The 11131-nt window shown below is 46.1% G+C and overlaps 1 long non-coding RNA gene across 1 annotated transcript in view; it reads right to left on the reverse strand.

Annotated features, from left to right (window-relative positions):
• The window catches only part of LOC106503076, a 114200-nt gene extending 104228 nt beyond the window's left edge, over nucleotides 1-9972 (reverse strand). The window contains exon 1 of the long non-coding RNA XR_001296746.2: nucleotides 9800-9972. This is a non-coding gene — a long non-coding RNA (uncharacterized LOC106503076). The remainder of the gene's footprint in view (nucleotides 1-9799) is intronic.

Below are 11131 nucleotides of genomic sequence, written 5' to 3' on the forward strand. Positions count from 1 at the left end.
TGATCTACCACACACAGAATAAAAGCATGAAGGCAAAGCACTGGAGCACACTGAAGGCGACTTTAAAAGTGATGATGACAACGCTGCTGCTGCTGCTGCTGAGTCGCTTCAGTCGTGTCCGACTCTGTGCGACCCCACAGACGGCAGCCCACCAGGCTCCCCCATCCCTGGGATTCTCCAGGCAAGAACACTGGCGTGGGTTGCCATTTCCTTCTTCAATGCATGAAAGTGAAAAGTGAAAGTGAAGTTGCTCAGTCGTGTCTGACTCTTAGTGGCCCCATGGACTGCAGCCTACCAGGCTCCTTGGATGGATCAAATATACACATAGTTGCAGATTGAACACAGTCTTCTATTATTTGAGAAAACTCAAACAATGTCCTTAGTCCAGGGTTGGGCCTGGCCAATGCTCAATAACTCTGGGCCACATGCAATCTCATTTGATTCTCACCAAACCCCACGATAGACTGTCATTACCACCGTGCAACCAAAGGAAGAAACGAGATAGAACCTGTGCTAATAGATAGACACCCTCATGGGTTTGCCAAGAGGCCACACTAGTCGGGGTCGGAACCAGGGTGCTCTGGAGCATCCGAAGCCAAGTCCATGGTCTTCTTCAGTTTGGCATGCCAGGCTCCTTCCTACCAAAGGAAGGGAGCCAGAAAAGACATGGGGCCCAGCCCCAAGATGTGCCGTAAGAGGAACGTTATGGCCAGGGGTGGGTGGAGGGGTGCAGGGTGGAGGTGAGGCAGGGAGAAAGGGCATTTCCTGGGCTGGGGGATGAAGGTCCTAGAGGAAGGGGGTGACAGTGAGACAGGAGAAAAGCAGGTAGATCTGAGAACTCTGGAGGCCAGCCAACAGCACGTGGTGGCAGGGCGCAGAGAGAAAATAGCGATGGGAGGACGGGTAGCATGGCCATCAACACGGAGACGGCTGCTCGGCTGCAGGACCGAGTCCCCCAAGGAGCAGTGTAGGCCTTCCAGGCCCACACCCTGCCGCCTCCTCCTCCTCCCCATGCTCCTATTCCTTCCTGAAATGACTTGCTGAAGGGAAAGTCACACAACATAACAGCAGCCACTTCAAAGCGAACGGTTTTGTGGCAATGGGTATATTCACAATGCTGTTCATCTCCTCCGTCTAGTTTCAAAATGTCTCCATCAACTCCAAAGGAAAACCCCAGACCAATTAAGCGCTCGCTCCCTGCTCGCTCCTTCCAGCTGCTGGCAGGCACTCATCTGCTTCCTGTCTCTACAGATTTGCCCATTCTGGACATTTCACATAAATGCGATCATACAATCTGTGCTCTTTGGTGACTGGTTTTTTTTTTTTTTTTTCTTTTTTTCACTTGGCAGAATGTCTTGGAGGTGCATCCGCATGAGGCACGACTCGGTGCAGTTCCCCCTCGCAGCTCTTTGCTCACCTTGTCGTCCTTGGGAACGCTCCTGGGCCCCACAGCTGCCTGGCACTAGTGGAGATGCTCCTTGAGAACACTGCTTATGGCAGTAATAGCACAAGTTCTTCCAGGTGGAGGGGGAGAAAAGCGAGGGCCAGTGGAGGAATGAGCACTCACACCCAGGACCCCACCTCCACACGTGGCCCCCGAACCCTGACATTGTAAGCGGGAAGAGCGGGTGGTCCTTGGGGGGTGGGGGGAGCAGTTTTGAGGGTACACGATGCTCTCCTCTCTCTGCTCCTTGTCACCTCCCAGCATTGTGGACGATGAGGTGGTGACCAGTGAGAGCTCATCACATCCTCATTTTGTCCCAGTGCACACCCTTCAAGACCTCTCACTTCAGAGGCAGCGGCTGTTTTGAATGCCAACAGTAAACGCTTGCTGTTTGACTTGCTGGGTGAACCCCATGGGGGTTTAGATCTTTTTTTCACCAAGCTTTGGGTTTAGATCTTTTTAAAGCCAGCACTCCACAAAGCAGAAGTGGACAAGTGAACTCCCTGCTTAGACCTCTGTGCGTTGCCAGCAATGAGCCTTAGAGGGCTGATTTGACAGTATCTGTATGGAACCCAGCAGCAGCTCGTAGTCAAGTGCAGACTAGAAATGCCAGGGGTGTGGGCGTCTGGGGCCGAGTTGAGGGTGTAGGGAAGCAAAGCAGAGCTGGTGAGGTAGGCATCTGGAAATCTCTGCTGGCCACTCCACCCCCCTGCCCTCATTCAGACTTTACCACCTCTCCTCTGGGCTATCACCATGAAGGTTTCCCTGCTCCCAGTCTCCTGCCTTCCACACCATCCAAACCAGCCAAAGGGGGACGAACCACTTTGCCGTCACCTTTAACTTCCTTCAGTAGCCCTCTCACTTCTACAGCAAGGGTTTAACCTGGGTCTAGGCACCACCCACCCCCAGGCTCTCAACTGCTCACAAATTAGGAACTGGAAAACTTTCTCTGTAAGGGGCTGGAAGGTGTATTTGAGACTTCACAAGCTCATCGCATTGCGTGTTACAACCGCTCAATCCTGTGCTTGAATAAGAAAGCAGCCATAGGCAATATGTAGGTGAATGGCTGTGGCTATGTGCCAATAAAACTTCATTTACAAGAAACATACCACTGGCTGTAGTCATGCCACTCTTGCCCAAAATTCTGAATCTATATGCAAAATGATGTGCAATTATTGGGGATTTCCGTGGGCAGCAGGTCCAGCGCTTTCAGCAGACAGTGAAAGGGTGTGATAGTCCCCAAATGCTAACGCTCTAGCATGGCCTCGCTCTAGCCTGCACACCTCTCACTGGCTAAGCGAGAAGACTCTCAGCTCCTGACACACCAGACTCTCTGCCCCTGCTCCATCTTTACACATGCTCAGCCGGGACCCCTTGTGCCTGGCCAGCACATCTCCTCATTCAATAAATCCACCGACACCCACAACTGCAAGTCACTGGGATGGTTTTTGTCATCCTGAAATTTACTGCCAGATGGGAGAAGACAGATACAAGGAAACTGAAGAGATGAGGAAATGGCGCATCTTGTAACAACAGTGCTGACTTGTTACAACTGTAACACTGTGCTACAACTGTACAGAGAAGGGGAGAGGAGGGGTGCTGACCAGCCTCCCCCAGCGGGTTCCCAGGAACTGGGACTTTCAGTGTTAAAACCAGGAGGCCCTGGTTACACACGATGAGTTTATAGGGTCACCCTATATGTGGGGGTGGGGAGGCAGGGGGCTCAGGGAGCCCTCCCGGAGGCTGCGGCATTGGAGGGAGGATCTGCATTGGGCAGCCCTGGCTTTCCTTTTCTTCTCACGTCCTCCCAGCTCACGGTCACACTGTTCCATCCTTTCCATTTTCTTTCTTTTCCCTGGCTCTCCACATTCCCTGTGTAGATCTGCTCAGCTCCTCTCTCAGCCAATCAACATTTTCCTCCTTCAAAAGGCAGAATTAGACTTTCTTTTCACATTAATGTTTTTGTCCTGCCATATTTAAATGCTATTTTTGAAGAGTTTTCTTTCATTTTTGAGGATTTGACTTGATTTTCCTCTCGTATGGAGTAATATAAGACAGGAAAATTAGAAAGTATGTGAAAATGTAAAGAAGCAGGGAGGAAATATAACACAACTCAGCTCCATTCCACAGTCACTAACGCAACCCCCATATATTCTCCAGTCCTATTTTTCCATATTGGTTGATATCACATACATATTTTGACTCTTCTTGCAATAAACTTCTTTGGCTTAAATCTCTTTATCTTTTGTAATTTAATCATTGTAGCAACAAAAAAAATTTTTTTTCTCTGAAATGCAGCCACAGAAATTACATAAAGAGACCCATCACTTAGGAAGTACTACTCTGATCTCTGATGAGACAGTATTACTAGATCCTAGAGTAAGGGCTGGTACAGGGCTTTCTTCTCTAAGCCCTTTCCTTACAGAGGAAAGCAGATAATAGATATTTAGCAAGGAGTAATGACCAAGTCTTTTGATAATGCCATTGCTTGTTGGTTTTAGATAAGGGTACTATACCCATCTGGATTAGAATTACATACACCAGAAGTCCTTCAGTAATTGTATTTGCCAAACCCCAAACTGAGTACAATGACTTTGCAAAGGGTTACTTTATCTACCCATTGAACCACATGGGATTGACAATTTTTTTTTAGCACAAATAATATCAAGTATTGGCAATTCCAAATGGTTCAATCTATTTATGTTTGGTGCTGCTAAGTTTTAAAACTTAATGTACTTTGAATATACATGTAGTGAATTGGCTTTCCTGAAAGGCCATACACTGGTGTCATATGTCTGAGCTCCGATCTGGGTCCCACTGGAGAATAAAGAGTGAGAATGAGCTACTGACCTCTCCTCAGTCTCAGCGTCCTCTACCGTAAAGTGTGGATGACGGCAACCACGGCATCAAACCACCAAGAGCGCTTCGTGAGAACTTGCGGGCAAGGCAGCCCCTGCTCTGCAGGGCACAGGCAGGGACGTTTCATCGAAGGAGCTCCCTTAACGGATGCCCGCTGAGAACCCCAGTCATGGGGCTGCATGCTTAGATTTCCAATCCCAGTTCTCACCACCATGCCCTGTCCAGGAGCATGGAAATCCCAAACAGTCTAAACCAACCTCCTCTGAGTGGTGAGGAAACCTGAGACCCAAAACTTGATGGGGCTAACTGCAGCTTCTGTTCCCAGGTAAGCCATGCTTTGCCTTTATGCTTATGTGTGGCCCCAGAGTCATGCACACACTAATGCCGCGTCATGCCATCCAGCGCATGTGAATTTACCCGAGGAGGAGAGAGGATGGTTCTTGTAAGAGCAAGAGGAGTTACCACTACTGCACTTCATGAAGCCACACATTCACGTTGGTGAAAGCGATCTGAGATCCAGGTATTCACTGCTATTCTTATTTTTTAAACAAAGCTTTGGTTTATAGCAGAAAAGTCATTAAGGATCCTCTCTGGGAGTTTTAGGACACGTGCAGAGATACACTCCACCGAGTTGTATTAAAAATGGATACTGTAAGTTAAAAAGCTCTATACCAGCATTTAGCAGTTACTTCTAAATGGGTGAATCCTTTTCCCCTTATATAATAGATGGGTTTCTGCTACCTCAGCCTTTTGGGAAAATAGGCACCCCCAGAAGCCCCTGTGCAGATTTTATTGTGAATCAGGTGTGTAAAAATCAGATGGCACTCTCCTTGCCGCCTCCTAAAAACCTGCTGATTTATGGAAGCAGGGAGTGATTGCATTGCAAGGTTGAAATCAGTACTCTCCCTTTCTTCTGTTCCCCATAACACTGCAGAACTCAGAGAATGGTCCTGGTGCTAAAAATGGGAAAATAAATAGCTCTGAAAGGGTGTTTGAGAAAAAAACTAGTCATTTTCTCAACTGTGAAGAAAATAGAAAAGCTGAGTATAGGAAAGGCAGAAAATAAGGGAACAAATAATAGTAAAACTTAGGTCTCAGCCCCTCCCACCTGTTTTAAGTTACGTGGTCTTGGGCAAGTAAACTAGGGTAGTGCTAGGGTTAAGGCAAGATTGCTGGATCATTAGGGCTTCCCCTGTGGCCCAGTGGCAAAGAATCTGCCTGCAGTGCAGGAGCTACAGGAGACTCAGGTTCGATCCCTGGGTCAGGAAGGTCCCTGGAAAAGGGCATGGCAGCCCACTCCAGTATTCTTGCCTGGAGAATCCCATGGACAGAGGATCCTGGTGGGCTACAGTCCAGGGGGTCACCAAGAGTTGGACACGACTGAAGTGACTGCTAGATCATTGCTAATATCCAGTCTATTTCTCAGCAAATGTCATTCTACAAACAGACTACTTTCCCAGCCTCCCTTGAAGCTAGGTATGACAATGAATTGTAACCAAATGTGTGGGTGCCTACTTCCAAAAATGACCTTTAAGAAGAAGGGGTCTGGCCTTCTACTTTCCTGTGGCCTCGAATATATGTCTAATGGCTGGAGCTTCTGTAGCTATTTTGGACCATGGGGCAGCAGGCTAAAAAGAGCAGAGCTTCCAGGCAGAAGGAGCCGGTGTCCCTCGGTGATTTCATAATGCTGCCACACTAGCCTTGGATTGTCTGGCTCCAATTCTCCTACTTGTGAGAATAAGCCTTTTGTGTTTAAACCACTATAGAGAGATTTTCTATTGCATGACACCAAAACCTTTTCCAAACCCGCTCACTGGTCCCTCCATATACTCTGCTGTCTGATGCCAGACACCAGTGTTTCTTCCCCATCAGCCACCATAGCTCCTTGGCTGTTCCTCTTGGTTCTGGTCTTGCTCTCTTAAAGTAATGGGAATGATCTTTTTAAAGAAGAATATCACGTCATCTTATGAGTCTAACAAAAAGCATCTAATGGTTTCCAATACCGTATACAGTTTGGTACACAATCCTCACCCTGTCTACTGGCCAACATCTCCTGCCTCCCTCCCCCTTGGTTCCTCAGCTCATGTCACGTGGCTTCATTTCTGACCTTTAAAAACACTAAGATCATTCCCATCCTGATACTGTCTGCACTTTCCTATCTCTGCAAAGCTCTTCTCCCACATGTTTACATGGTGACACGCCGGACACTCATATTTCAGCTGATTGTGAGCTCTTCAGGATACCTTTCCTGACCGCTCTCTGAGGATGCCCCCCTGCCCCCAGTCTCTTTACTTCACTGTGTTTTAGCATCATAACTCATGTGTATACCTGATGTTTGGGGATTTATGTATTTGTGTGAAACCCCTGCTGCACCGAAGCTCCACAGCAGTAGGAACCTTCTGTGTTGTGCTCATGGTTACATCATCTGTGTTCAGTATATAGTAGGTCCTCAATAATTATTTTTTAAATGAGTTAAGAGGTCCTGTCGATCAAAATAATAAAATCAACTTGATTGATTTGACTTAGCTACTGAAGTCAATATTGTTAATATAAAATTCAAAGTGTATCCAAACAGAATTGCTAATATTAATCTGGCAAGTATTCCAGACTTTAATAGACTCCCTGATATCCCCAGGATTCCACTCTACATCCCATCGTCCCAGTTGAAGGCTTTCCCTGGGAGTCGGTGACCATTTCTTTAGCTAAACAAGCTAAGAAGGAACTAAACTGCTTATCAATAGTAGGTGGAGGAGTTTAGAGAGTGATAAACATATTCCTCTGTTTATATTCACACCTCTTCCTTCTCTTTCTATTGGCAAATGAAATTATTGAACCACTTTAACCATCTACAGTTGATGAGCAAAGCTTTTCTCTAATTGACCAAATCCTACAGATACAAGTCAGAGGAGGGGAGAGGTTCATTTGTAATGAAGCTCTAATGGTAGGCACCCAGAACAGAGACAAGCATTTTCCTTTCTTTTTTTCTTTTTTCTTTTATTTCTGTGTATGAACATCCCAATGGCAGTCAACCACTGCATCTGCAGGATACTCTACCCACACCGCCCCACCTGCCCCCCAGGCATCGGGACTTTTAAGCACAACAAATAGAACCAGAGCAGAGAAGAAGCTTGACACAAAGCTTGACGTAGAATGATCAAATTACGTTAATACTTTCATTGAACAGGAAACATGTAAATTATAGAGCAATTAAGTTCACAGCCTGATTCTGATTTTCTTTACTGAATCAAAAGATCTCAGGCTAATTTTTTTATTGGTGTGTGCATGTGAGCAAAGTCCCTTCAGTTATGCCCAACTCTTTAAGATCTCCTGAAGAAGGAAATGGCAACGCACTCCAATATTCTTGCCTAGAGAATCCCATGGACAGAAGAGCCTGGTGGGCTACAGTCCATGGGGTTGCAAAGAGTCTTATTGGTAACTTACTGCTTATTAATGATTTTAAGCAGTGTTTTTAATAAAGCAAAGATGGCAGTGTGGTTTAACAATGGGAAGAGCATTAGTTCAGGAGCCAGAGAGATCCAGGTTCAAATCTCAACTTAATCCCACGTAACCTACTCAGCTGTAGGTAAGCTAGCCAAACTCCTTTGTCTGGCATTTTCTCATCAAGTAAACAGGGATGACAAATACCCCCAACTTAATGCTTTGCTCAAAGTATTAAAGTGAGATCTTAAGGTATGGAGCCTCAAGCTCGCAGCAAGCGCTACTTGCTTGCCGTTCACCCTCATCATGACTGTTGAGCCCTCCGTCACTCTTTATCAGCAACAGTGGCCATCTAGCCTAACGGTCTTTTCAGCAACTTGAGTCATTGTTCTCCTTAAAGCATAAGATCTTAACACAGCCCACGGGGACCTGGAGAGTCTATCAAGGTCACCCCTCTGGTCAGACCCCATTTCTCGCTTGTCCTCAGCACTCCGGGCCCACCCTCCTCCTTTGCGCTCCTTGAACTGTCCAGCGCTGCCCTCACTGTGGCACGTCTGGCTCCTTCCCATCCTCCAGGCCTCAGTCACTGTCCTGACCACTCTATGAAAATCTTCTCCCATCAATCACTCTCCCCCACGGCCCTGTTTATTTCCAGCAGGACACGTAGGTACAACCTGAAAAAACTATCCTTTCTGTGTCTGTTTGCTTGTTTAACATCTGTCTGCTCGATGGGGTTTGTGTTCCTCCAGGCAGGGGTCTTAACGTGGTTCTCAGCTGCCTGCTCTGAACAGGCTCCCAACCAGGGTTTAATAAATAAGCGAATGAACTCATTGGAATAATGATTGTTTTGAACTAGTTTCCCCACCAAAGGACAACAAGACAAGGATTTGGGTGCAAGTGGTTTGTTTTGGAGGCAATTACAGGAAAAAACCAGCCAAGGAGTAAGAGACAGGGACGAGAAAGGGACAGAAGCTACAAAGCATGGAGGCTCACGCACATTACCACTGAAGGCAACCAGGCTTTCTCTGGGTAACACTGGGAGGGCAGCAGAAGAGCCGTAAGATGTTCACGCTTCCCACCCTCATCCCAGGAGAGGCATTCACTCTCTCTCCCCACCAGTTCACGTGAGCTGTTGACTGAGGACTAATGCTCCTAAGCATTTCCAGCTTGCTTCAAAATGGACAGAGCGGGCTCCTGAGGCCAGACAGAGCACTCACCTGGCAGCTGGAAGTCAGGCAGGGTATGCTTCCAAGTGCTAAGTTCCAAGGACATGTATGACAGGGACTCTAACAGTGGAAACAAAACTCAGGGCACACGGGCCAGCATGGAAAGTCAAGACCAGTCTCTCAAATCTGTAATCCATGCCCCAGACACACACAGCCTTCATATGATACACAGCATGGTATATACACAGTATGTCTACAGCAGCTAACTTTTCTGCTCTCTTCCCAAATGCCATTTTGAACAAAGCATGACTACAGAAAATAAAGTCAACTGACAGGCAAGGCAAAATGTGTCATTAAGTACCACTTCTTGAATACCTAGGCCCACATACCGGGACACCCCAACAGTGGTTTGGGGAATGGCTCCGACTCCCTGACATGATTCTGAAATAACCAATATCACATTAACAAGGTTTATGCTGGAAATTACTCTGTACAAAGTGCTATTAAAAGTCAGTGATGAGTGAAAATAGCCTTCACAATTTCATGTCAACATTCAAACCCTAGATTGAGTCTCTCCTCTCCAGTTTCTTTCAAATAATTATCTTCCCTGGATTAAATGATATTTTTTAATTCAGTAGCATCCCACAGCCGTATGTTTATTTTATTTGGATGAAGGAGGAAGGCATCTTAATTTCTCATAATAAGAGCTTTCGTGAAAGCAGGAAATGCAGTGACATGGCAGTAATCAAAACTGAATTCTATACAAGAGGTAAATTATATTGCCTTCCAAATTAATTTGCAAATGGTCACAATACTAATAAAATGCAGGCGAGATTCTGATTTCCCTTTTGCAGAAGCTCAGCTCCTCCGTAAACAGGAGGAGAAAACTCACCAAGGAGCATGGTTTCAGGTTAGGTCACATGCCAGAAAGCCCGAGTTTAGCCTCAGAAGTGTAGTGTGAGTTGCTGAGACGAAAGCACGACAGATGTCTGTCCTTCTGCCTCTGATTCTTCTCTGTTTCCTTACCTCATGCGGCTGATCCTGGGAGATGCCAGCATCCAGCCACAGAAACTGGAATAAAGAAAGGACCTCCTTGAAGACAGATCTGCAGGATTGCAAGCTCTCTAACCCCCTTCTTAGGAAGGCCTCTAGACTGATTCCACTCCCCAAGAAGTTATTTATTTTTAACACTTGCAGTACAGATTTTTCTTTGAAATCTACTTCTGTTGATGGGTGGGGTCCTTTACCACATTGAGCAGCTTGAAGCCAAGGATGTGGGAAGTGTATATTAGCTTCCTATGGCTGCTGTAACAAATGAACACAGACTTAGCATCTTAGAGCAACACAAACGTATCCTCTCGCCATTCAGGTCAGAGGGGAATATACCTCCATGGTGTTTTTCAGCTTCTAGGATCACCTGTATCCCTTGGCTCGTGGCCCCACAATACTCCAACCTCTGCTTCCATCATCCTGTCTCTTTCATTTTCTTTGACTCCTTGCCTCCCTTTTGTCCTTAAACCCATCTGGATAATCCAGAACCACCTTCTCATTTCAAGATCCCCAATAATACCAGCAAAGTCACTTGTGCCATGGAAAGTATTCAGTTTTGGGAATTAGGATGAGGACCTCTTTGGGGGCCATTACTCTGCCCACCTCAGTGGTCATCACCATCGCGTCTCAAGCTATGTCCAGGTAACGTGAATTACAGTGAAATGGCAATAAAATAAGGGAACTGAGTGCATTGCTTTGAGTGTGAACTCAGGCCATGAATCCTGGCTCTACTGAGTTAGCCTGACCAGCTTCTTGAACCTCTCTGAACCTATCATTTCTTCACCTATGAGCACCTACCTTGAGTAGTTAAGATAAATTAGATAATACCTGCTGAGAGTTTTGCCAGTGCAAATAATTTTGCCAGCCCAATAAGCTCTCACTGAGACAACCAGTGAACCAGGGGTCAGCAAATGTATTCTGTCAAGGCTCAAGCAGTAAGTATTCTCAGCTTTGAAGGCTATATGGTCTTTGTTACAACTATGGAGTTCTGCAATTGTAGCACAAACGCAGTCATAGACATACATACATGAATGAGTGAGCCTACGTTCAAAAAACTTTCTGGACGTTCAAATTTTAACTTCATGTAGTTTTCATGTCATGAAACATTATTTTTATTTCTTCCCCAACCATTTAAAAATGCAAAAAACAAACAAACAAACAAACATTCTTAGCT

This window comes from Capra hircus, chromosome 18 (genome assembly GCF_001704415.2).
Source record: "Capra hircus breed San Clemente chromosome 18, ASM170441v1, whole genome shotgun sequence".
NCBI lineage: Eukaryota > Metazoa > Chordata > Mammalia > Artiodactyla > Bovidae > Capra > Capra hircus.